The sequence below is a fragment of the Electrophorus electricus genome, chromosome 4 (genome assembly GCF_041902795.1).
Source record: "Electrophorus electricus isolate QZ-2024a chromosome 4, ASM4190279v1, whole genome shotgun sequence".
Classification (NCBI taxonomy): domain Eukaryota; kingdom Metazoa; phylum Chordata; class Actinopteri; order Gymnotiformes; family Gymnotidae; genus Electrophorus; species Electrophorus electricus.
Genome location: NC_137500.1, coordinates 29,388,138 through 29,413,302, shown reverse-complemented (window position 1 = coordinate 29,413,302; position 25,165 = coordinate 29,388,138). Strand labels below are relative to the sequence as shown.

At 47.7% G+C, this 25,165-nt stretch overlaps 1 protein-coding gene and 1 long non-coding RNA gene across 6 annotated transcripts in view; one reads left to right on the top strand and one right to left on the bottom strand.

The window, feature by feature from the left end:
* The window catches only part of adarb1b (adenosine deaminase RNA specific B1b), a 91,006-nt gene that overhangs the window by 29,578 nt on the left and 36,263 nt on the right, over positions 1-25,165 (top strand). The window lies entirely within an intron of this gene.
* LOC118240377 (uncharacterized) lies at positions 4,680-24,963 on the bottom strand. Of its 2 annotated transcripts, XR_004775389.2 has the most exons (3): positions 19,604-24,963; positions 19,116-19,265; positions 4,680-5,283 (listed from the first exon to the last, which is right to left on the bottom strand). It is a non-coding gene; the product is annotated as an uncharacterized LOC118240377 (long non-coding RNA). The 2 variants fall into 2 exon arrangements; XR_014123361.1 differs by having other exon boundaries at positions 19,116-24,963.

Genomic DNA, 25,165 nt, shown 5'->3' with positions numbered 1-25,165 from the left:
TTGATAATTATAGAAAATGATTTGCATGGGAGGCTGTTTACTACTGTGTGTGCACGCGTGTATCTGTGTTTCACGCATTTTTTTAGGCCTACATGTCTAGGAAATCAGTGCAAAACCATGGTAACCTGTCTTTTGAGGACTAGAAATGTGATCCAGACAAAGTCAAGTGCTTTTTAAATAAAAAGGGAGAAACATTCATTTTTTTGGATGTTGAGATTACTGTTAAGGTTAGTATTTGTCTTAAAATTCTTAGAAATTCTATTATTAAACAGATATAATATAGTTGAGACATATGTGTGACCCCCACATCCTGCTAAGGTATAAATACTTGACTTTATATGTGAGGGAGAGAGCGCGATGGAGATGTGCACTGTGAACTCCATTTCTCTGCTCAGCCAGGTTAGCTGTGCCACTGATCACAGCAGATGGGTGGGCTCCGTTGGCTCGTGGGCCCTGGGCAAGCTGATGGGCATTACTGCTTTCACTGTCCACTCTCAACACAAGTTTAAAAGCCTTCTGTGCTCTGCTCTGTGCAGCGGTTCCATATAGACTCCACATATAACGTTACCCGGAGGTAGCAATATTTGTTATGACCACTGGTAAAGGTTTCAAAACATACTCTCCTCCTTGCCGCTCAGTGCATTAAAACGGCCAATTTTTGGACCATGACTGTGATTGCCTGTGTCCAAAGAGCAACTAACTAAAGGTGTGTTCCTGTGGCACCTCACAAAACCATCAGACAACTATCCCATCAGACAATTATGCCACAGAATTTCTGCAGGTGCGCGCCCCTCCCTCCCCGACCGTTTGAGTTCCTGTCCCGCTGGGCTTGTTGGGAGCATGTCTGGAGCTACTCCCTGTGCTGCATGCCCTGCAGGCTGGCGCCTGTGTTCCTGGCCTGGGCCAAGCTGTTGCTTACCAGGCCTGGGTGGCCCGTTTGAAAGGAAAACACTCTATGCTGTGATTTCGAAGGTCATTCATCATGTGAACGAGGGCAGAAATGTTATTCAAGCTGTAGTGATTATGTAAACCAGATCAGACATGTCTTGTATGCCTCCCAGCTGAAACATTTGAGTCTGGCACTGTTTTGTTGTATGTTTATTTTAAAACGGTTTTGTTAATCTGTTAGCGTCAGTGTGCAGGCTAAGATGGTGCTTCCTCTTTAGGGTTTTCGCTGGCTGGCAGTAATATGTCTGTCAGTAGCACCCACTGGAAGGCGGGAACACGTCTGTGTGCTGCCTCTGAAGAAAAATTCACACGTGTGCCAGAGAACACATGGGATGGGTGAAAATGTGATTTTAGTGAATGTCTGATATTCCTTTGTATTGTTTGCTGTTATTGAGGGAAAACTTTCTGAGAAAGCTTCACCATCCTAACAGATGGGTCTGTGATGGCAATTATATATTAGCCATAAAAAATTACGCTCATTTTTCATAGTGATATGAGCTGGACCTTTTAAGAATTAAAGGCTTGCGTTAATTTATTTAACAAAGGCGTTATTAATATAGCCCCTGTGTCAGGTTTCCGCAGACAGCAGACTGTATGAAAGAAGGTTTGTGTGTGTGTGTGTGTTGTGGGCTTGGGGAGGGGTGGTTTCTTCATTTCTCGCTCTCCATCTAAATCCAGAACAGCAAGCTTATTTAGGATGTATCGTACATGCATCTTTCAAAGAGATCCGTTTCTGTTGAGGGAATCTAGCCCTTTATCTGCTCCCGGACTACCTGAGAAGGTGCTCTCTGTGCTGGAGCTGCTAGTGGAGGGGGACCTGTAGCAGCGCTCGGTTCTGGAGCTGGACATGTCTGCGCAGCATCCCCAGTGGAACTCTGGGGAAAAGCTGCATCTCTGCTGCGTCTCTCTCACTGGCCTCCTCTGTTACGGGCGTTTGCACTGAGGAATGGGCAGCCTCGCAAAATGGCGGCTTTAAGGGAGCAGTGAGACTTCTGGCTACAGTAGGGGGCAAGGGACTGCACCTGCTCCTCTCTCTCTAGTCTCAGGGAGCGAGACACAGAGTCTCTCTCTCTCTCTCTCTCTCTCTCTCTCTCTCTCTGTGTGTGTGTGTGTGGACGCTATGGGTATTCTGCATCTTTTTCAGGTGCTTGTCACCTGGATCAGGTGCATGAACTCCTGGTGTCTCTCACCTTTTCCAATCTCTGTTACTGTAATAAAGTTTTGCATATTTGGCTGAAGACAGAGCTGCACTACTGATCTAGATATCTGGAGTCCACAAAGAATTCATTTGCCAGTAGACTGAAATATTAGACCTATTGAATTTATTATATCCTAGTTGAGAAACCAGATGACAGGAAGTTAAAGCATCCTTGACCATGGTTTCTATTTGATCTGTTTTTGAATCCCGCTTAGACATTATATGAAATAACGATTTTGCTTCTGTCTGGGTTCTGGGCACATAACGGAATGTTGTTTAAGCCGCGTCTGAACAGCTTTTCATTACTGGAAGAAATGGTCCTTCTCTTTCTTCCTTACTGTTGTTGGGCTGCACCCAGTACTTTGAATAGAACCTTAGTCACGATCCTTAACTCTGTCTCTGCCTCTCTGTCTCTCTCTGCATCTTCTCTCTCTCTCTCTCTCTCTCTCTCTCTCTCGCGCTCTCTCTCTCTCTCTCTCTCTCTCTCTCTCTCTCTCTCTGCCTCTCTGCATCTTCTCTCTGCATCTGCTCTCTCGCTCTGCCTCTCTGTCTTTCTCTCTCTCGCTCTGCCTCTCTCTCTGCCTCTCTGTCTGCCTCTCTGCCTCTCTCTCTCTCGCTCTGCCTCTCTCTCTCTTGCTCTGCCTCTCTGTCTCTGCCTCTCTCTCTCTGAGCACCATTACAAGGACTAAACCACAGGTCTTCTGCAGCACCTGCCTCTGGCCTTCTCTGGGCCTCAGACTTCCTGGGGCTGACTGGAAGGGTGGTTTAGGTGGCCTGGCTGCCCCCTCACTCTGGGACAAACACTACCTGATAAACAAATGCAAGAGGACTGCGATGCTTTTCACTGCTTGGAATGTAGATTTCTTTGATTAGATTTAAATTACATTTGAAGCAAGGAACTTGTATCTTTCCTCAGAGGTGGCCTACATTTACATAGAGAAATATTTAAATTGTGGCAAAATTAAAATATTACTTTTAATCCACATGCAGGGATCAAAGCAGTAAATCTTAAGAAGGTCCTGCACTTTGTATATGTCAGAACGGCAAAATACGTAAACACTCTTCATCCATCATTTTTATGGAACATGGAGAAAGGGAGAATGAGAGAGAAACCATTGCCACATTTTCACTTTTTTTTTGCACAATTGCTTTCGTCTCCTCTGACCTTGGAGTCTGAGTCATTTTCCAATGCATATGTTCTGTGAGATGTTCCCAGCTAGAGCTAAAAGGGTGCAGGCCCTTTCTAACCCGCTCTCGTAAAAGCGTTTGAGATGTGAGCGCTCAGCGAGCTGCTCCTGTTAATCAGCGTTCACGTTAATGACCTTAAAGAGACATGCAGCAGGAGGGTCAGGAGGACGAGCAAGCCACTTCCTGCAGTCAATGACGTAATCACCCGAGGGCTGTCCTGCAGCGGTCTCTACATGGATAAGAACACGGTCCCAAACCGAATCTAGCTGTGGAAGTACGAAAAAAAAGGATGTCTAATTCAAGATTTGACTTTGAATTATTCATATTTGGTGCCAATATGGGTATGAATTTTGTTCGTTTAATTTATTTACTGAGAATGTATATCATTTGAAATTATGAATGTGGGACTCATACATTTTAAATTATTTATGGGTGAATTTTTAAACACTTTTGTGATTTACTAATTCAAGTAAAAATATATATCAAAGGCAGATGAGGATGTTTGCTATCAGGACCGATAATTTTGAAATGAATGTTAATATAAGATCATTATTGTTCCTTAATCAGTTATTTATCTAGTTGCATTCTTGGCATTTGTCTTTGAAGTACTACCATTTGAAGTTCACATTTACAAATTCAAATTCTGCCCCCCCCCCCCCGCATTTCTTTTAGTTCCATATGAAGTAACATGATAATGGTAGCAAATTTCCCCTTTGTTCCCTTTCCTTTCATCTCCTCTCGTTTGTGGTGCCTATGTGTGTGTCCATTTGTTTTGGATGAACAACCTTCACCTGCATGTGTGTGTGAACGCGTGCTTCGATAATGGCAGCCTATATGTCTCGTCCCGTCCTGCCGAGAGCGGCTGGAGTCCCGGAGGTTTGGGTCAGCGCGGAGCTGGAACACGCCCCCTGGCACTGACATGGCTCGCCCCCTGGCACTGTTGGCCTCTGCGCCCGGTCGATACCACCAATTATGCAGATAGCGTGTGATGTAGGCATTGGCTTCAGGCCAGATGAAAACCCAGCACACACTCTGCTTGACTTTGCTCTCTATGCTAGATTACTGCCTTAGAAATCCAAGAGTGGCTTTGTTTTTTTTTTTGTTTGTTTTTTTTCCCCCCATCTTTTGCAGTTTTTCTTTTCTATTTTTGGTCAAATGTATGAAACCTTAGGAAACAGAGGCTCTCAAATACTGTGCATTTCATATCAAAACCTTGTGTGCTTTGGAAAAAGGCCCTCGAGCTGGCGACTGTAATAACAATTATCTCATCTGACCCAACATTGCAATAGCGAGACTTTGTCTGTTACTGTGGTGTTTTACCAGAGAAAAGGGGTTCAGCACAGAGTCTTATCTTAGCTGTTTAATGTGGATGTTCCCAGTGACTTGAACACTTACTTTCTGAGGTGTGTGTGTACACACAGAGGCAAACAGACACACACACACACACAGACACACACACACACACACACAGACACACACACACAGACACACACACACACACACAATATGTACCTGATCTGGATAGCCAGAGAAAACACTCTGCGTCTTTGCATGTTGCCTGCACTTGATGGATGTGTTCCATAGCAACACGCTGTTTTCACCTTAGTGTCCTACACAAGAATTCTAAAATTGGACTCAAACTAAAGAATTCCCGATCAGATCAATCAGATTTGTCTTTTCAGTCAAGCTAAATCATTTGGAAAATTTGCCTGTGAGCTCAGCAGCATGACCTTGTGAAGTTAGCCTTGTCAGGAAAGCTGTGTCTCGCCTCATGCTCTGTGCTGCTGGGGAATGAGCCATGTGATCAGGGCCCGCTGGCCCAGCTGTGCCGCGGCCCTCGTGGGCCCCCAGCAGATGATGGCTTCCAGCTGGCAGTGGCTATGGTGTGGCTGCTGTCCCCTGGGCATTTGCTGATTGCCTGCTCCTGTTCTGCTGTCTGCCCCATGCACCTGAAAATTTAAAACAAACAGCGTGTCAGAAGTGCATTTTTAATTTAGAAAGTCAGGCCATTCAATAGTGCTGAGATGTGAGACTAGGTGTGTAATAGATTTTTATATTTTCTTTGTTTTGTTTTTTTTGATTAGTACTTTTTTATGGTTGTGAACTCTGGTGTAAAGATTTCAACTGTGTGCATTGAAGCCATTTGAGATTCAGACCAGAGACCTTTGGTAACATTTTGTCAATGCGTGAACAGCTCGTGGTCAGCACATATTGGCCTATGGGTGGTTCCCAGTAAGGCAGAGTGGCTTCAACCTGTTAGCAGTCAAGTGTCACATTGACTTGTTGTGGGTTGGAGTTGCTGGCCCCGTTGCACCAACTGTGGCCGGTCTTTGTGCCTCCCTGCCTGTATGAAGTGGCTTTCCTGGGCTCTGTTAAATGCTAATGATCTGCCTCTACCATCCACACGCAGAGTTTCTCGACCAACCAATTTGAACCCCGTTTTGACACGCAATTTAAGTTAATTTGTGTTTCTCGACTGGAAAAAATAAATAAAAGAAAATATTGGACCACAGGCTTGCTGCCATTTTCCAGAAATCTGTCAAGAGACTGGAGTGTCAGTATCTCACTCCACTGAAGTTTTTCCAAAGCCTGATGAGTGTTGATCAGCACAAAACCTAAAGCAAGCCTCTGAGATTCTGTCCAGCCTCTAAAAGCCCAAATGCTAAATCAGTAGAACTGTCTCCATACGTGGGTAAATTGTTTGAAGAACTCTTTTGCCCTCAAGTGGTGTTGGAGCACTGCAAGACACACGTTCATCCCATGCATGGCTGGTAAGGGCTGGCCGCCCTGTCCCGGGAACAACACACTTGACAAGATTTCTCTTGGTCCGTTCATACCCTTTGAACTTCTCCTTGTTTTGTTTTTTTTTCGCTCGGTCGCTCACTTGAATTGTCTGCAGGCCAGCTCCTTGCGCCGGCCTGCGGGACCTGATTGCATCGCCACAGTGTCACGCCTGTTTGTTTGTAATCAGAAAAGCTTGTTTGCTGAAGCTGAATTCCTGCTTTCACCACCTCTTTCCATACAGGCAGCTCTGGTGAGCTGATTTCATCACTGTGTTCAGTAATCAGATTACACATTGGGTGGGGGGGGGGTAGCGTAATTACCGCTTCAGCTGATTAACACAGCTGATGTAATGAGGGGGTGAGAGAGGGTGTTACTGTTGTTCAGTGTTTTATGTGTGTGTCTGAAGTCTACTGCCACCACAAATGAGACTTCGTGCTCAGTTCATTTTCACTGCGTAAATGAAGAATTAAATTAACCTCATAGCTGAAACCACAAGGCCATGTGGATTCTGTGTTCAGATGTATTATGGCAACAAAGCTGCATAATTACAGTCAAGAAGAAAAGAAGCACTTTCATTGCAACATAAACATGAAGGCGAGGAAGAAATTACGCTGTTATTAAAATATCAGATGTTGACGCTAATGAAGGCTTCGGTGGTTGTCAGCCTGTAAACTTATTTTTAGGAAGGAAGGGTGTGGTGGTGTATCTGCCTCCCCACTGGACACCTTTTAACATTTCTTACAGGAGTGAGAGATTTACAAGTATGTGGGACACTGAAGCACTTTCATAAAGGTTGTCCCTTGGCTGTTGTGGGTTTTTTTCCCCTCAGGCAGTCTGTTGCTCACGTGAACCTCCACAGATATCCATTACTTTGTCTTTTTTTTGAGTTTCCCAAGGTAGGTTTAACTTTAGACCTTTGACTTTTTTAAAACTGAGAATAGATATGGAACAGGCATCAGAGAAGCAAGAATCCACACCCAGTTCCCCTCTCTCTCTCTCTCGCTGTGTGTGTGTGTGTGTGTGTGTGTGTGTGTGTGTGTGTGTATACACACACGTGTGTACGTGTACAGTACCTCCAAATAGTATTCAACCCCCTGCAGAGTTTGCAGGTTTACACATTTGGAGTTAACTTAGCATCGTGAAATTTGGACTGTGGATGGGCCTGGACATGTGAAATGCACTGCAGCAAAAAGGAATGCAAAAAAAATAAATACAAATATGCAGAGAAATGACAAAGTTTACCAGAGGGTCAATTATTATTCAACCCCTCAAACCACCAGAATTCTGTTTAGTTCCCTCAAGTATTAAGAAGTAATTCAGGTATTAAGAACAATGAGCTTCACATGCTTGAAATAATTTTCTGTTTCCCGCCTTTTCTGACTATAAAAGCCCCTCCCCAAACAGCACTCATACATGGTCAACATGGGAAAGACTAAGGAGCATTCCAAGGCCATCCGAGACAAACTTGTGGAGGGTCACAAGGCTGACAAGGGGTACAAAACCCTTTCCAAGGAGTTGGACCTACCTGTCTCCACCATTGGGAGCATCATCCAAAAGTGGAAGGTTTATGGAACTACTGTTAACCTTCCACGGCCTGGACAGCCCCGTTTCCTCCCATGCTGAGGCCAGGCTTGTCCAAATGGTCAAGGCTGACCCAAGGACAACAAGGAGGGATCTCCGGGAAGATCTCATGGTGGTGAGGACATTGGTTTCAATAAATAGCAATAAGTAACATACTTCACTACAATGGTCTGGCGAGAGGATGGCGAGAGGATGGCACTGCAAACGACCCCAAGAATATCGTCCCTACAGTCAAGCATGGTGGTGGCAACATCATGCTGTGGGGCTGCTTCTCAACCAAGGGGCCTGGCCATCTGGTCCACATCCACGAGAAGATGGATAGCACATCCTACCTGGAGATTCTGGCCACAAACCTCCATTCCTCCATCATGGATCTTAAGATATATCGTCATTTCATATTCCAACAGGACAACGACCCCACGCACACGGCCAAGAAAACAAGGCCTGGTTTAAGAGGGAAAAGGTCAAAGTGTTGCAGTGGCCTAGTCAGTCTCCTGACCTTAACGCAATTGAAAACTTGTGGAAGGAGCTCAAGATCAAAGTCCACAAGAAATGCCCAAAGAATCTAGACAACTTGGAGAAGATCTGCATGGAGGAGCGGGCCAAGATTACTTCAGAGACCTGTGCCGGCCTGATCAGGTCTTATAAAAAACGATTCATACCTGTAATTGCCAACATGGGTTATTCCACAAAATATTAAACCTAGGTGTTGAATAATAATTGACCCTAATTTTTATGTTTAAAATGTATTATAATTTAATTGAGCATATTTAGTCATCTGTTAATGAATGGTACACTTGTTCAAAGTTTGAAGGCTCTAAATAATTTGCAACTTGTTGAATTTGCAAAATCTGCAGGGGCTGATTACTACTTGGAGGCTGTGTGTGTGTGTGTGTGTGTGTGTGTGTGTGTGTGTGTGTGTGTGTGTGTGTGTGTGTGTGTGTGTGTGTGTGTGTACAACATGGACCTCTGTCTGAAATGTCCTGTTTCTCTGGAAACCTTGTGTACTTCACTACAATTTTGTCTGTCTCTCTTTCTCTCCCTCAATGTATATGGAAGAACACATGGGAGTATAAATCATTACATAAGACCAGTGTTCAGTGGCTACAAGATCACAAAGCAGAGCACCACAATTTCCCAGAGCAGGAATCAGTCCGCATTACAGCAGCAGATGTCCAAGTGCAGGTCACATCCATTAAGAAGTGACATGACCCTGACGTGACCCTGGCGTGATCTATGTCTAATATGGCTAAAGAAACTAACAGCTCTGCATAGCTAACTAGCAGAACAAATGCTAACTGCTGCCTTCCACCTGGGCTGGCTAACTCAACATAGGAAAGTACTGATCATGAAGGACCCCAACCTGTCTCTCCACAACATGGAAAACCCTGTCAGGAATACCATCCACCATCTTGAATGAGATGGGTCAGTGTAAGTGTTGCCTGGATTGACTACAAGAAAGCATATGACCTGATTCCAAATACTCAGCCTTGTTTAAAGTCTTTGCCTGACCAAAATCCATGGAAGTGATCTAGGCATGTCATTCAAGTTGGAGAAGTGAGATCAGATAATAATAGCCAATCATCAGACACTTAGCAGCCACAATAAGCTGGCTAAAAGAAGAGCTGGGTCCTAAGACCAGGAAACCACTCTTAATGCACCGGGCATGCCGCTCAGTGTAAGGGGCCTACAAAGTGTAAGAACCCCTGTCAAGGGTGAGACTAAAAATGGCAATAAATATATTCAAGCAATGGCCCCCAAGGATGAGCTAATGAGGAGGTGCCTCAGACGGATGGGGTACATGGTCACCATGGAAGCAGAGGAGGTATCCTGGCAGCATAAGCCCCATCCATACATGTTCTCCGGCGGATAGCAGAAGTGGCTGACGATCTCAAAAAGGTAGGACTGATATGCTGCTATGATCGATACCTCTTTGCTGTCCTAGACAAAGCACTATGCACAAGGTCAATAGAAGTAGGTGTGTATCATGCCAGACAAGATGTGGCCTATGCAAAGGAGCCTCAAAAACAATCCAGCACCGAGGAGCGGGATGCAGGATACTGGCAGGCAAAGCATAAGAAACACATAAGAGACAGATGCAAATGGCAGGAACATATGCAAGGCATATAAGCTGCACTCCCCTAAGTGCAAAATGTGTGGAATCACAGCCTTGTCCACCACTCTCTAAGTTCCTATGGGACCTCCAGGTCCAGACAGATAATCAAGTAGTGGCGATCCAACCAGACACTGTGATGACAAATAAGTTGCAGAAGACAGAAGGTAATAGATGTAGCAGTCCCAAGTGTTAGAGTCATCCACAAGAAGAAAAAGAAAAGTTGGAACAGTGCCAAGGACAAGAAGAAATGGAGAGAATGTGGAAGGTTAACACCAAGGTTGTCCTAGTAAGGATGGGGGCACCTGAGTCTGTGACCCCTAAGATGGAGGAATGGCTCCAACAGATCCCTTGAATGACGTCAATCTCAGTCCAGAGGAGTGAAATCCTATGAACAGTGAAAGCAGCAAAAGTATTGCACAGCACCCTCAAACTCCCGCATCTGGTTTGGCTGCTGGCCCCTTCGTGGCTGTCAGCCAGGTGGCTTGGCCGTGTTTTTCATCTCTTCGTGGAGTGACGGTCTCTGCAGCTGTTGCTACACCCTTCGCTCCCCGTTCTGATTTGTGCCGTGGGGCGGCGACTGTGAAACGCTGCCTACAGACACGTGCCTCTGCTCAATGAGCCACATCGATTACACAGGCACACAGCCCCCCACCCCCCTTACTCCCCCATGCATGAGCCATCTCTGTGCTGCATAACACAAAAGCCTAATACGTTAGAACATTGTTCCTGCTGTGCTAGGCCACTGTGACTAATGACATCAACTCTGCTGCAAGATGCCTATTAGTCTGTTGCTTAGTGTCCATGTTGCACAGAGCGTTTGGAATCCGGAGGTTCGAGACCCAACAGGTTTTCTGGGCTTGCCCTCTGAGCAGGCTACACCTCCCATGCAGAATCAGGAGAGGTTCGCCGAGCTGAGTTGCGGAGCTGGGTGGGTATGTAGAGACTCTGGTTTGGCCGCGTCTTCCTGCCTGTAATGTTGAGAGGTCCCACTGGCTTTATCATCTGCATCTCTCACACAAACTACACTTAAGCCCATTTGGCATGCATCATACAGTAGCCAGGCGGCCTGAATTACGCCCCCAAAGGACATCTGGATTACACATATAGAGGCAGTTTGATTTCATTAGGCTCATACTGTATTATGATGACAGAATATGAAGGCTGCTGTCAGTTTCTCTGTCTCTCTGTGTGTGTGTGTGTGTGTGTGTGTGTGTGTGTGTGTGTGTGTGTGTGTGTGTGTGTGTGTGTGTGTGTGTGTGTGTGTGATATAGTAAGCTGTAGTAGAGGAAGAGAGATCAGGGGAACAAAAATGTATTTGTACCTCATGATAGCAAAGTTCAGCCTCCCCAAATTAGCAAGACATTTATTTTTGTGCTTTTACTCACTGAGCAAACATTGCTGTCTTTACTGACCCAGTAAAGACAGCAGACTTCTGGTAGTGAGGACGAGTTGATTCTCTTGGGAGGAACTTTTGAAACTTGACTTCTTTTATTTCACATAGACTTGTGCACTTTGTCTCACTTGTGCTTGTCTCGCTATGCCCCTTGATAAGAGGCCTTCATACCGTTCCGTCATTACTGCTATCCTTCCACTTATCCACTCATCCGTTCATCCAACCAGTGAATTGGCTTACGGTTTCATCCTAGGCGCGCTCCTGGTGGGGCTTTGGGAGCTGGCCTGCACTGGCTGTGTCCACCTGCTCCGCTCTGCCAGATGCCAGGCTACAGTACAGAGAGCACGGCTCAGGAGGAGCTGAGAGGCTGCTTCCTTCTCGGGGACTTCTGGCAACTCGTTTCGTGTCACAGCAAGGTTCTCAAATGCCACTGTTTCGTTGTGGTTTTTTCCCCTCCTTTTTCCTGTAGGCAGTGATGAGAGGAGTGTGTTTGTAGTTCGGCAGTAGCCGCAACGGGTGGCAGCTTTGACCACCAAAGCTGGCTTGCTTGCTCACCGGGGTCAGGGGTTGCCGGCGTGACTGATGGGCTGAGCTGGAGTCAGTGCCAAGAAGCATTATGGCTGCATGCTTTAGAAGTACTCGAACCGAAATGATGGTTTTGGCTCGCGGTTTATTTATTGTGAAAGACGGTCATTAAAGACCTGAATTTTAGTAGTAGGACTCTTGAGTGATGTAATGAGCACTGCAGTTATTGAAACGCTTAGTTCTCACTAGACTGTGCTGTAATATATTTGTAAGACAGACAGGTGTGTGGTTTTTTTTTTTTTGGTTTTTTTTGGGGTTTTTTTTCTTTTCTTTTTTTCCAACTTGTACTTTGAAACTGTGCCCTGATAAAAACACATTAGCGTATTGCGTATTTTAATAGCTAACAGATGACAGTATCTGATGAGCCATTGACACTTTGCTCTATTAATATTGATGTATAAGTAATAATAGAACTGCGTGGGTGTGTGGGTGGGTGTGGGTGTGTGTGGGTGTGTGTGTGTGGGTGTGTGTTTGGTTTTCCTGCAAAGGTCTTAATAAAGACTTTATAGCAGAAACATCCCACTTTCAAGTCCTCAATGTTTTTTGCATCAGCTCAATACGGTAACACTTAATTATCCCTTTCATCTGAGAAACGCTGCATTTTATGGGTTTTTCGAGCCAGATATAGATGCACACACGTTTAATGGAACAGCAGCAGCAACAACAAACATGATGCACTAAACAACACAAGCGGTCAGAGTGATCTCCTTGAATCAACAACCACTCAGTCTTACCTACTTAGACAAGCCAATGGAAGCAGAATAAGGCTTGCGAGCCAGGACCCGCTCAACTGCGCCGCGCTATATCCCCCTCGCACTTCAGTTTGGCCAAACAAGCTTTTGCGTCTGGAGTAGTGCTTAAATACAGAGATGCGATTGGTTGTCTGCTGTGCTGTGGTTGCTCAAAGGCTGAGAGATTTTCTTCAGACGGGGTTGGCGGGGGCAACTGCTGTGGCCTCCGGCTCTTCCACAGTACAAATATGGAAATGCCGCGTTATGCCGCGCTATCGTGACCGGCCTGGAGCACTGCTTCCCTGCCCTCCTGGACTTGCTCCTCTGCTGCTGAGACACTCCACATTGCACTTCCCAGGAACGCTGGATATTTTCCCAGAGGCCTGCGGAGAAGCCCGTTCTCCTCTGGTCAGGCGGCATGGAGTGCGGGTCACCACGCCATCGCGAGCCACCCCCCTGCCGGGCAGAGTCGGGGAGGTCAGTGGGCCGGCTGACGCGAGCAGAGGGGCGGAGGCAGTGGTCAGCTGTGCGCCATACGGAGCCCCATGCGGAGTGGACGCCCCCTTCGCCGTGTTCGGAGCCCGGCATGGCTGTACTCTTCCGGAACAGATGGGGATTATATGAGGAACATTTGGAGACTCTTCACGCTCGGATGAAATTTCCTTCCTGCTTTTGTTTTCAGATCAAATGAACAGGTGAACGTGCCTATGACCTGCATAGCAATCACTTACTAATTGCATTCTTTTTTTTGTTGTTCACCCAAACGTTCACCCAAACATATTTATTTAATAAGTTGCATCACATCGTCATCTGTCATCTTATTAATTTTATTAACCTTTATCCCTCTACAAATTTGCAAAAACTGTTTATTCATTCCTGAGGGCATGAATTTATTTCTAAATCCCCCACGTAGATTCTATCTTGATTCTTCTGTTGTGAAGGAATGAAACGAAGCTCCTTGCTCTGCTGGAAAGTGCTCAGTTTAAGAACCACTTAAATATGTGGGACCTTCGGAGCTTAGTTAGTATGCGCTTTGATCCACGGAGCCTGCTGGGGGAGCCCCACACAGCATGCTGTTGCTGCCCGGCTGGCCTTTACATTGAGCGGAGCCCTGTTTACAGATTGTGCGGAAGACGCAGGGAAAAAAAAAGTCAGAGTGCTGCTTTAGTGACTTTCGAAAATGTCAACCGCTGACATACTTATGAAAACGATGGCCCTGAATGTGAGGGTGAACTAACAGCAGCTTCAGTTAACAGGCTGTAATGAATGTTTTTTAAACAAGCAGCAACGCTGATCTGTCGAGTGTGAGTTGCTTCTCTCGGTGACAGCAAGGCCATGGAGGAGCGTGGGGGTAACCGGCTCGGAGGCCCACAAAGCGCTCCTCCTTTCTGAGGAGCAGAGTACAGCCTGGGGAAGAACGCTTTCTTCACAATCTCCCTCTCAGCAGGAGAGGCAGTAGTCGCGCCACGTGCTGCGCTTGTCTTGGGTCAGGACCGATGCGCTGGGGGGGGCTCGAGGGCTTGCTCCCTCCCTCACAGTATCGCTTGATGATATAATAGCTGACAGAGGAATGCATGAGAGCTACCAGTTATGTTCTCTTGCACGCAGAACTCTAACCGGCTCCTTGTGATCGCCCTTTTGAGTAACATGTCACAAAATGCCGACTTTAAATAATAGGGGATCATTGCATATCAAATCGACAGTTTCCCTCCATCCAGACACCGGACCCAATTCTAATTGGCCAATGGAACCAAATCACCCTTATTGTTCCTGTGATTACTCCAAACCACTTCTCCTTCATAGTACCTGCTTTCAGTCTGGGTGCGTTCACGGGGCTAAACGTGAGATCAGGGCCAGGGCGTGTGTCTGGAGCCCCAGCTCAGTCCATAAGGCCTCCATGAAGCTTAGACGTGCGCAGGCAGGGACGTGTCCCCTAGCGGAGACGGACTGGCATGTGCTGTCTGGATCTGGTGCATTGAGTGCGTGCACGGTGCTAAATGAGGAAGAATATGGGACAGGCAGTGAGAGGTAGGAAAGAGGGGTGCTTTTTGCTGAGTAAGCACCCTGGGGTCAGGCGCGCGGGCCGCTGCCGCCAGCGTCCGCCCGGCATTGCGGAGTTGTCTCAAACGGTATGAGTCACACCCCTGTAGACGTGGACTCCGCTTCTGAAGAACTCTGAAGCAAAGTCCCACTGACACGGCTCCTCTGGGCCACTTCTGGTGGCAACTGCAATGTGGGTGAACTCTTGACATCACGTCAGGTTTATCTGCAGGCCAATGGAAGAATTGCTGCATCGCTGTCTGGAAATGGGGTGCCATTTTTACCCACTGCTCCTAACGGCGAACATAGTAATCCACACTGCTGGAGCAATGCGGCAGGTTCCCCTTTCGTAAGCCAGGTGGCAATATCTCTGGGCAAGAGAGAAGTAGACGGCGCCCGCCGAGAGAGGTGGACGGAGTGTCTGTTCATCTAGCAGGAGTTGACCCTCGAGGGGCCCTTGAACCTTTGACCCGCTGCATCACCACCCGCCTGCGAATTGAGTGTCCCAGGAATGGGTTCTTTTCTTTTTTTTTTTCCCGAGCTCTTCTAGAGCGCTTTCGGCAGCCACCTTTCGTCACGCCTCGTCTTCTCCACACCGGCACACGTTAATTGACAGAGTGTTTAAAAAAAGAAAGAAAAATGGAAGTCAGTTGCAGACTAGCCGCCTGTTCGCACTGGCAGTGTGACACATCTGAAAATAACCTCTTTTCCCCTGCAAACAACACATTCCATACACGCCACTCTAACAGCAGAGCTCCGGCACCTTATCAGCATCAGGCCAGCGTTTACGCATTCCACCTTTCTCTCTCTTCCTCTTCTCACTCCGAGCTTGCGTACGCTGATGCTGTAGTCATTTCCACACATGCAACACGGAGCAAATGTAACAATCCATTAAACCAGCCGCACTGCGTAGAAAGCTGTAGGAGTAACGGTATCACATGGGATGGGCTTAGCCTGGCTCTGCCGTTTGGGATTTTACATCAGTGTGCTTGGGGCCACTGGCTAAATAAAACTGCTTACCATTAGGGTAGTCCTCATTGCTTCTGCTGTCTGTAACTCGGCAAACAATGTGTGCTTGATTGAACTGTTTGGAATAAAGCAATGTGGTCTTATGATTGCAATACATGCAACTCATATGTCATAAGCCAACATGTATCCAGACATGCAGTGGCAGCGCTTGGGTTTCTGGTACCACTTAATTTACTACTTAAAGTAAACCCGCTCTTTATAAGCCCTGCTACCACTCCACAGAGGTTTCTGCCAACTGCAAATATCCCGGCCTATAGCAAGGGCATCTTTAATGAGAATGCGGGAAAGGGAATTTTCTTTGGGAGCAGGTGAAAGGTTCGGACCAGCGGGCGTGACCTCACACCGCCAAGCACGCGACAGCGCAGGTGTTCCTGCTGCAGCAAATCAGCTGCGCATTGCACGATAATATCCTCCAACCATTTACCAGTCATTTTGTTGTTGGACAGAACAGAACCAGAGCTGCAACTGCACTTGATTCAGTGTTTTGGTGTAGCGTCACGACTCGGCCATCAAGCGGCCTCGTTAATTTCGTTGAGTTCTGTCCACTGTCATGCAGTGATCATTGGTGGGCAAAGCCTTTGAAATATGAAGTCCAGTACTGTCTTGGAAGAGTGCCTGAGAGTGATGGGCTATTCTTAGGCTCCAGTCTGGCTTCCGTTAAGCTGTAGTAATGTGATAGTCCTGATCATTTGAGTCCTTCTAAGAAGATTCTTAAATTTGTTTAAGCACCTACAAATGTATATATAAATGCATTATAAACAGATTAGCTGAATGCTTATGCCAATATGAGCTGCTAGTTGGCTGCTTTACTTGCTCGGGGGAGCGACACAGACCTGCTTCTGTACACACTTCCTGGGTTGTGGTTTCTCTAACAGTAAGAGTCGAGGCTTTTTTCTCTTGGTGCTGCTCTGTCCTCTCCAACTCGTATTGTGTCTGTGGTCTCAGGGAGCACACAGAACCCTAATGCAGTCAGTGTATGTACAGCAGGCTTCATGCCACACCTTCACTCACACACACACCTACCTTGTGTCTGTCTCTCTCTCTCTCATGGCTGAGCATCCATGAGCCAATTTTTCTCTTGTTCTCTTTGAGTATACATTTTTCATTTTGCTGGAGCTGTTTGCACTACGCTACCAAGTACACCATCTTTCCGTTTGCTTCCTCCTCTCCATCTTTTTCTCCCTTTCTATTACCCCCTGTGCCCACCTCTCTGACGTCCTGCGCGGGCGGAGGAGTGCACGAGCGATTTCGTCCGTCAGTGCCTGCGCGAGCGTCTCCGCTGGATGGGGGCTACAAAGCCCGGGGCCTGTGTCTCTTGCCTTCACGATGGAGTATTTCATAAGCACACGGCTTTCATTTTTCATGAACACGTATTAATCATTTATGCACGGTTATTGATGACGCCGAGGCCTGGGCTTGCTGGAGAGGATACCTGGAACACGTCTCCAAGCCTTGTGCGCACCAGCCTCCCCTGCTCTGTCCAGATTATGCACTGCTTTCAGTCGTTCACATGCACGCTGGCTGTGGACTGAGAGAGAGGTAAACGGCGGGGGGGGGGTTGATGCGATAGGTGCTCATCTATAAGCGCTAATCGCGCACGTCTCAGTGAGGAGCCGATGTTGACGTCGTCTTCTTATCTGACGATGGCCGCACGGGCAGCTGCCCCCCGGTCCCCTGTTGAATTGGGCGCACAAGTGCTCACTTCGCTCCACGCAGCTGTAGCAGAAAATTGACTGGAACATGCACCCCTACTTCAGTAATCAAGTTTGCTGCATCCTTTCAAAAGCAAATTGAAAGTAATGGGATGTCGGCAGCGTCACGTCGGCAGTGTCAACGGCCAGTGCAGCGGGAGGAGCGCGCAAGCCTGTACCCCTGGGGTGCGTTCATAATGAAAACCACGTGTAGTCTGAATGTCAGAAAATACGAGGACCTCACATGAGTCAAGCAGGACTTAACGAAAACTCCTCCACCACACCACACGCTGCTCGAATATCTGCTGTAGTGTTGCAAACACAGTCGTCCAATATGTGCTTTGAAAAATCAACCTTCTCCACTCAGCAGGGCGTTGAGGTTCCTGCAGCGTGCGTGTAATCCTACACCCTTGAACAACCCCCCCCCAAATCCCGAAAGCGTTTGCGGACATTGCAATTCCTATTGTTGCTATGCGTAAACGGTGAGTTTTAGTTTCAGTTGTTCATGGTTCCTCCCTGCCCCTCTGTGTGCGCACCCGTGCGTGCGTGATGGTGACCGTTCCATTTCCACCCCTGGAGAGGAGGCGTGAGGAGCCAGCCGCGGTGGGCTGAAGGAGGTCCTGCACTCCGAGGGGCGTGTGGCGACTGAAGGCGGGACGGAAAGCGCAGGACTTTTAGGGGTCTTTGAGGTCTTTGATGGCAGGCCTTCCACACTGCGCGATTCTACCCCGTTTCACAGCTCCCTGTGGGCTACTAAATCCCACCATGGCAGTGCAGGAGTTCTGTGTGCTATGCTGGAAAAGGCCCTGATAATATGAAAGTGCTGCATTGAGTAAAATTGTGACGTGTCAAAGCCGTCGCATGCAGGAATGTGGAGTGTTAAAAAGGGCCTTAATTGACTGAGTAGAGTTCTTTGTTTGAACATGACTGGTGTAATGTCTAGAAATAGTCTCTGATCATTCACTGTCGCGGCTGAGACTAGAGCTCATTTCTTCCTCACGTATGCTGTGGTTGTCATTGAAGGCTATTGAGAATATACCCAGAATACCTTGTGCCCAAATTACCCTGACACAGCTGCTGCTGTTCTGCATGGCTGGCCCCCTGGAGAGGACTCAACTGAATTGATTAGAGCCCCTAACAGGGGTGATGATGTATTTAAAGAGAGATGATGGAACAAGCCTTTAAAATGGATTGTTCTGCCCATCTATTGATAATGTCTTGCATGTAAAATGTGACACACAAGCATTGTGTACTGTATGTAAATCTGGGATCACTTGAGGCTTTTACTGTGGGTCTTAGCCTGTCAAAGGTAAATGTTTGAGAATTGACGAGGGGGGTATGGGTCAGTGTTTGTGCTGATCTCTGGCATGAATCTCAGATGATTAAGTAGGTTAATGATTAATGCAAAACATGAGCGAACATTTCAGCTGTTGTTGCTGTAGCTTTTAACCTGCAAATGTAGCTGTTAACGTCCATCTATTTTGTAGACAAATCTTGCAGTGCTTTTTAATTGTAATAATGATAATAATGATAATAATAATAATAATAATAATAATAATAATAATAATAATAATAATAATAATAATAATAATTATTATTATTATTATTACTAAATATTTTTTAATAATAATAAAAGAAACAGAAACCTAGAGCAGAATGCAATTTAACTGAGCATAAAAATGTTGTGTTTGTATTCTTATCCTTTCAAATAGTACAGAAAGATTGCTTGTAAGGTATTGTAATACTCAAAATAAAATAATATGAATCAGAAAGATGCTGTCACTGTGCCGTCCTTTACTGTCTGCTGGTGTTTGCTCTTTATCAAACCCACCTGGTTTCTCTTCATTTGGCTTCTACCTCCTGTTTCCATCTTGGGATTAAAATGCCTTGTGTGTCTGCTGTAAGCAGAGGGAGGGAACACACCCTGCAGAGCAGATATCCAGCCTTCTCCTGCAGCCGGCATTTTGCAGCAAATTTTGTGCTGTTGGGAAATAGAATAAAACAAGCAAACGGTATAAGAAAGTCAAGCCTTCTGCCTTCTCCAGAGTGTGAGCCCTTCAAAGGTTTGCCGAAGAGGGGGCGCGCACACAGTGAAAGGGCAGTGTGTTGAATATGAACGCGTGAGTTTGTATGCTTAATGGGAATATGAATCCATGAGTATATTTTAACATCTCAGGGGAGTGCTATCGGCACAGTTTTTTCACAGGCTGCTGAGACCTTTGCCTTGGTGCATGCGTGCACACTCACACATAAACAAACACACACACACACACACACACACACACACACACACACACGCAGCAAAAAATAAATAAATACCTCCTGCTGAAAATAAATATTGGCACAGTGTGAACACATCAGTTCTGTTAAGTGTCCCGGTGCTCAGTGCTCAGTAGAACTGCTGAAGGTCATGTCGAGGGGTCCGCCAGCTGCTGCCCTGTGATCCGTCGCCGCAGCACCCTGCTGGGATCATTCCTGGCAATTCTGTGCCTCGGCCTCTCGCGCCGGACCTCTCCAGGACTCTGCATCGCAGGTGTGGATAACGAGGATGTCTCCGAGTGTAATTGCTTGGTAATGATAAACAGAGGCTGGGATGAACCCCAGCCTGACTTCCGTCCAGACACGCACGCGAGACTCTCCCAGTTGATTTGTCTTGTGGGGAGAATGGGACTAAGCCAGGCTGTTGACATTGAAGCAGCGGTGCAGGTGTGGTGTGGGTGGGATCGGGCGGAGCGGAGGACGCCCACCTCTCTGTGGCCCTCCTTTGGGTGAGAGGGAGGGGAACGTGTGGAGTGGGCCCGACGGAGGAGGGAGGACGTGCCTGACTGTAGGCTCCCAACCACAGGAGCTGGACACCAGGAGACCCTGGTCTTCACTTGAAGTATTTGACAGACTGGACACTTTCTCATTTGAAAAGCACTTAAAAAAAGAAAACTGAAGTATCAGGAGTGAGAGAAAGTTGCCATATTTTCTCTTTGTCACACACACACACACACACACACACACACACACACACACACACACACACACTGGTAAGTAACCCTGCTTGCACCATCGAGCTCCCGCTCCCTCTGCTCCTGTGATATTTTTGGACTTTAAGAATGAACTTTTGGCACAGAGGGCTTAAGCTCTGTCAGACTCTTTGTGCAGTGTCTTTACTGACACTGCGTGTGGAAGGTAAAGTGCCCACCTGGCAAAGGCTGTTCGTCCAGGTGGCTGTTCGTCCAGGTGGCTGTTGTAGGCTTTCGGCCCAAAGGGCTGATCCGCGCTTGTCCCAGGTGGATGAAGAGCTGACCTCACTGGCAGCTACATGGAGGATCCACTCGGAGAAACAGCCAGCACACTTTTTTTCTCTCTCTCTCTCTCTCTCTCTCTCTCTCTCTCTCTCTCTCTCTCTCTCTCTCTCTCTCTCTGTCTCTCTCTCTCTGTCTGTCTCCTGGCCTAGTTAAAAAGTGAGTGCAGTAACCGGAGCTGAGGTCTTGAATGGCCCGTGCGTGGGAAAGCTGTGCTAGTATTGTTCAGCAGCTGGAGACAAGAGGCCTGAGTGTTCTCGGGAAGGGATTTGCTGCCGAGTGTGAAACTAGTCGGGTTGGTCCCAGGGGATGTTGGCCCTCGTTAATGTTGCCTCTGAAAGAGTGAAAATCCCCCTCTATGGCCAGTTGAAGAGGGCATGCTCAGAACACACCCTTTCATTCTGCGTGTGCGCATGTGTGATAGAGCGTTTTAGAGAGCACTGCTCTCTTCTCCATCGTCTTGACATGAGATTCTTGGAAAGCACTGCACAGTGTCCGAGGCTGCTTGGGCCCTCTGGCCTCAGGCTTTGGAAAATCATTGTACCATGAAAACACACACGCGCACGTACACACATACACTCTCAGAGCATTACCGTACTTCCTTATGTCTAGGGACTGCATCCTCTTTGTAGAACTCTACAACCCCCACACCCCACCCCATCGCCCACCCGACTGCCCCCTCAGTAGCGACCAGGCGACAGGGCAGCTACCCAACTTCGCCCCGCGTGCCACGCCCCTCACCTGGCCTCTTGAGCTCCAGCTGTCCTGGCCATCCGGGCCACCCGGCACCTCACCAGCTGGCCACGTCTCTGGAGATCTGACCCAGATCACAGGCCCCGGGGAGCAAGGGGCTGCATAGCCGAACCGAACAGCCCCAATCTGTCAGGTGCAGGTGATGGTGGAAGAGAGATGCCAGAGGCTTAGCGCTTGTGGCACGCGGACCTGCCGGGAGCCCGACGTGAGCATCTTCAGCGGGGATCTGGTGCCCGCAGGCCGGCCAAGAGAGGGAGGAGCCCCGCCGGCCAGCTGCACAGAAGCTGGCGCCGTTGGCAGGGTGTGCCGCCGGGCCTGTCACACCCGTCAGCCTGCAAACAGAGCCTGCTGTTCTGTAGAGGGAAACAGAGTGGGCATTGTGTCCTGCCTGGCGCAGTCAAACCCAGCTCAGCTGGTGTACTGTGTGCACGCGCACACACACACAGTGGGAGGCAGTGTGATTCGATTGCTGCGTTCACTCTTTCTTCCATTCTCCCTTCGTTCTTAGAAGCCTAAAGCAGAGTGCCAGGCCTGCACCTCTCCTGTTCTGATACCCCTACAGTAGCTGTGCATGTCAAACCCAGCGCAGAGGTTGCTCTGTGCGTGCGTGTGTGTGTGTGCGTGCATGTATGTATGCATATACACCTCATATTCTTAGACTTGCACATTTGTGTTAATGACGCACTCTAATGGTCTGCTGCTTCCTGAGCCTGTACTGATACTGGACATCCGAGCCGTGTGTGTGTTTGTGATTGAACACCATTTCCTGCTCTACTTGCTGTGGGTGCCAACACACACACGCGCGCGCACGCACACACACACACACACACACACACACACACACACACTTAGCCTTAAAGCTATTCATGTTTCTCCTAAACTCCCGGTTTCTAGTCTGAGCCAGTCACCGCAAACTAGCACATTACTGACGCTGTCTGCATGTAAACCTCGCTCAGGGGCTTGGGATTGTCTGGTATTGATGAGAACCAATCTGTGTGTGGTGTACCACAGCATGCTTTCAGAGAACTGTGTGTGCATGCGCGTGTGTGTGTGTGTGTGTGTGTGTGTGTGTGTGTGTGTGTTCGTATGACTTGCATATTTAAACATCTGCACCAGCAGAGACTGCAAAGTGTTGGATGTCTGGAGGAACAGAGGCCGCGAGGAAGACAGTGGCCCATTCAATCTAATGTCCCATCGCCGTTCCTGTCGGAAGTTCACACCCGATGCGACGGCAGTAATTTTCCCCTTGTGTCCTTTTCCACTGTTTAATGGCCTGATGTCCGGCAGCTTCCCTGCGCTCAGTGAACACAGCGAAGTGCGGGGGGTGGGGTGGGATGGGGGGGGGGGGGTTCTTTTTAAAGCTACGCTAAGCCAAAGTTTCACATTAACAGTATGGCTCCCAGAGGACCGTCACCTCAGTCGTCCTACCATGGTAGCAAAGGCGTTTTTATATCATAACAGGTACCAATGACCTTCACTTCCAGTATTAGTATTCTGTCCCTGCCGCCACTGAGCAAGCCATGTCTTTTCGTTTTCTGTTTCAAGCCTTTATAGAATTTTTTATTTATTTTTTTAATTTGGCCATCATTTTGCAGTCTCTTTCACACATACACACGCTCCCTCTCTCGTCTCGTCTCGACTCTCTGTCTCTCTTTCTCTCACTTTCTTTCTCACACATTTTCATTCTTTCTCTGGCTTTCTTGTTTTGAACATTTTATTCAGTGTTTTTACTAGCTGGCCGCTCAAGGCCTCCTTCAGATCGTCCTTTAGCGGGGCTGTTTCTGCTCCGCGGGCCGAGCCGGTCCGTCAGCCGAAGGCCTCGGTCGTGGGCAGGGAACGTGGCCCTCTCCTCCGTTGCTCCGTCTTTCCCCGCACACATTCTTTCTTATTTGTCCTTCTTATTTTTATCCTTGAGCTCCATCTGTGCTGTTAGGGGGTGTGATTTATGAAGTCCCCTTTTGAATCGTTGCACTTCATCTTTTGCATTCTTCGGACTGAATATGGCCAAGATGTTGAGTCTCTGCTCTGCTCTGTGCTCTGTCTCTCATAGACGGCCTTAAAAGAGCGCCGCTCTGCCAGAGCTGTGCACCACGCCCTGGTGTAGCCACGCAAGACACGGTGCAGACATATGTGTGACTTCGACCCCACGCTGAGCGCAAATGTAACCCGTGCGACCAGGAGGGACGCCACCCCTGGTGCTGTTAGGTGTGAGGGCGGAGGCAGCTGAAGGGTGGTGGTTAATTCCAACAGCGTAAAGGAAACCTCGGTGCACTTGGCCTCCATCACCACACCATGCTCGTGCACCCAGGCCCCCGTGACCTCCATGACCTCCATATCCCCTTCAGGAGCAGTTTGATTTGAACTTATGTGATGCTACTTAATATCAGTTTGAAGTCAGACACTATTTCTCTCTTTCACACTGTCTCGCAATATCTCTCTCTCTCTCCCTCTCTCTTTCTTGGCTTGCCCTTATATTGTAATGGAAAACCTCCTCTCTCTCTCCCCCCCTCACCCCCCCCCCCTGGGTTTTATTCTTCTTTATTCTTTTAGTCTTGCGGTAATTCAGCCCACACTCTACTGCCCCCTGCGCAGATAACTGCGGCCACGCTGAGGGATTTGCGCTAGCCAGGCCGTAAGCACGCTTCGGGAGGTTTTACAGACGCTAAGCTGCACCATGACCCCCATACAGCCTTCTCAACACCGTCGCAGTGGCAGACTGAATGGGCCGCGATTCTGCCCCTGCAGTGCTGAACCACACGGGAGTGTGATAAGCAGAAGGCTAATTGTCATGTGACGAGTCAAACGCTTGCTGCTCTGACTTCGCTGCTGCGGAAGTAGCGTCACTGCTGAAGAATAGAGTAATGGCGCCTCCCTCAGGTCAAGTCCTGTATTTGACATTTCTGCGTCAGAGGCTGATTAATTTTCTGCCTGATCCATGGCTTCAACTCATTTTAAATCATTTATCTGGAGATTCTGTTTTTGGTCAGAACAGTTTGATTCTTAATTGGTACTTACTGTATAATTGTTTACATGTTAATACAGTTATAGAGTAATACATTTGCTCTCACTTCGAACACACTGAAAGATATTTCACTGCAGTTTTACATTTAGATTCGGAATGCACATTGTAAGTAATCCTAGAATAAAGTCCTGCAAAGAAGAAACTGTTTATAAGTACCATCATTGTTCTAGTTCAGTGACTCATCCATAACCCCAATGGTGGTGAGGTTTTCTGAGTGTGGGTGTGGGGGAGGAAGTGAATGTTGGTTAAGGGTGTATGTTTGTGTGTGAGGGCTACGTGTGTATACAGGCTACCGGATTATTCTGGAAGTTTGTCCTGGAACAAATATGTGTACATATGAAACTACCATGATAAAGTTTATTAATTACACGTTTGTATGCTTTTTTGGGAGAAAGTCATATCCAAGTTTGAATCAAAACCTAAATATAACCCAGGAACTGTGAGAGAGTCTCACACAGGAGATTCAGAGGTGGAGATGCCTCCTCTTCTGAGGTTGTGCACCCCCTGCAGGCTTGCAGCATATGGTGAATATGAAAAGTCAGAGACTGCAGGCATGCTGCTTCCTACTACACTAAAGGCTAAAGGAAGCAGTGTTAGGCTGCGTATAACCCAACAGTTTTCCTTCCTCTTTGGCCCCTGCCTCTTCCTGCTGTTGTTCAGCAACACCACCTCTCTCACTTCCCCATGACTCTGGTCTCTCTGCCTTTGGAGAGGGGTTCTGTTACTCCTGGTCTGACTTCCGCGGGCAGCCCGACGCGCGCTTCTCTCCTGGACGCGGCTGCGATGACTGAAGGCGTTTCCGCTACCTGCGGT